Genomic DNA, 2,490 nt, shown 5'->3' with positions numbered 1-2,490 from the left:
GTTTTGGTTTAACAACCACGGCCCCATTTGTTTATATATGTCGCAAGGCACGCACGATTAGATCCAGAAATCGTTTCCCGAACTTTTCAAATAAAGAGGCCGTTGAAAATTCGAGCGCTTGTGAGGTTGCCACTCTCCGTCACGGTATCGGTATAGTATCAACCGTAACTACCAAACCGATATATATATATATATTGCTGTTATCGGTAAAAAAATGTGGTGTTTTTGAATTTTTTTTACCGATTCAGATATATCAGTATTGTATCGGCATTGATGGTGATCCCGATACAATGAACTGAAACTTTACTTTCTAATGCTCATTCGGACGGTTGGGAGCACCTGATCATGTGTTGGGCTATGTGCCCAAGTCCTTATAGGGGATGAATGCCTCTTTTGGGTAATCTAATCATTGGAGATTATCTGAAATCTGTAATAATGCATTTATGTGATATATCCAAACATTTTTGAATCATTGTGGATCTATCAAAAAAAATAAATCTTTGTGAAAACTTTATTATTGAATTATTTAGTCAATTTTGTAATGGTCTTTTGAATTTTCTAAATATTTAAAAGGGATAAGGTTCTCACTTCCCATGAGACCAGGGTGGAGGAAAAATCTACATATCACATCAGTGGTTGTTTTGAAAAGGTATCATGCATAAAATGGGTCCATGCATTGAATAAAAACGAGAAAAAAATATCATTTGAAAATTGCACTCTACTATTGTGGGGAATTTTTTTTTTTTTATTATTATTTCTTTCTTTAGATCAGTGATTTTTTTTTTTTTTTGAATATTATCTAAGGCTTGGGGGAGTCCTAAAATATTATTAATAAAATAAAAAATAATACAAGGGATACATATCCTGCCTTGCCCCAACTCAAGTAATATAGGCACTTGCGTTCTCAAATCATCACCAAACAACCCAAAGAAAAATTACATTCTAAAAATTCGTCACTCAACTTTATTTTCCCTAACAATTCAATTAAGATCTATAGGAAGAGTTTCATCACTAAGAAAAATAGAATATGTATAAAATCAATGGAGATTCTCTCTCGTAGCAAAATTCACGGTATCAGGGACTTTGGATACTGATGCTGATCTGGACCAGCGCATATATGTTGAGATCGGACGTATTTACCCTTGTTAATTTAAAATCAATTTTTTATACTATTACCTTTGGTGCATATCGTTATATTGATATAGGATCGGTCAAAATTGTCCCGATACTAGGATAAATAGATCGGCCGAACCGTAATCCTCAACAATTGGAAACGAGAGGTGAACACTTTAAAAAGGTTTAACAATGTGCACCATCTACTTTTCATGCAAATTATTGGAATAAATAACCTGCGCCTTAGCATGAAGAACTAAAAATAGCCAAAAGGTTTAACTTTAACTTTATCCAGCTCAATACCCACACTCTTTTTGCCTTTTATTGTCTTGACATTTTTGTTTGAATTCCTTAAATGCCTATTGTCGATTTCTTGAAAAAAAAAAAGTTCATTATATTTACGGAAACGGGTTGGGTGGTCCGCCGACCATGTACGTTTTTTAGGGTCTAGGAGAGAACCAAAAGTGGATGTATTATCTATAACAAGTCAAATAGAGGGGTGGGTTTTATTCCATTTCTGTGGTGTACTAGTGTTTTAGACCAAGGTTTTAGTTATATAATTGGGAGAGACTTGGGATCAGGTAACTTTATTTTTATTATGATAAAAGGTTATCTAGGCCACCGAGGTAAGGTATGCTAACAAGTAACACTTTTGTGTAAGGTGTCAAATTGGAACTAGAAGGAAAACCAATATTGAAAATGGATTGATTAAGCTAAACTAAATATTTTTTGTTCCAAATTTAGTTACGTGATATTGATTTTAAATTTGATTTGATTCTAGTTTAAAAACCCGTTGGTTCAAATCAAAAACAAAATTTGGATTTAGCTATATTTATTAATATATTGTTATAATACATTATAGTATTATACTTTCAAAGGGAAAGAATCACATTTATTTGAACCTAATATTGGAATCAAACCGAACTGAATACAAATCGAGATCGAATCAAGCAAGTTTGATGTATACAATTCATAATTGAATCAGTTCTCGGCCTATTTTTATTACACACTAGCACTCCTTGGATCTAAAGGAATCCCTCTCCCTCTCTTCTTTTTTTTGTCAACCTTTCCTTCTCTCATCCATAATTTATATCATTCTCCTTGTGCGTGAAGAAAAAATAGGGTTTTGGAAAAACTTTAAGCAAATGTGATATAGGTGATTGTGACAATGATGAGATTGCATTGGTAATGTGGTGGAAAGAACACCTTATGGGAAAGCTAAGATCATGTGGAGGATTTGTAAGTGTGGATATAAGGGTAACCCTAATATTCCTCTTTGGTGTTTTAAGTTTTGAAGTGTTGTCTCACTACTGGGGATGATCCCCATTTGCAACATTTGTATCCACTCTTTCATATAGTATTACAAGGGGGGGGGGG

This window comes from Macadamia integrifolia, chromosome 12 (genome assembly GCF_013358625.1).
Source record: "Macadamia integrifolia cultivar HAES 741 chromosome 12, SCU_Mint_v3, whole genome shotgun sequence".
In the NCBI taxonomy this organism is placed as follows: domain Eukaryota; kingdom Viridiplantae; phylum Streptophyta; class Magnoliopsida; order Proteales; family Proteaceae; genus Macadamia; species Macadamia integrifolia.
The sequence above is the reverse complement of the archived record's forward strand: the minus strand, read 5'-3'. Positions refer to the sequence as shown.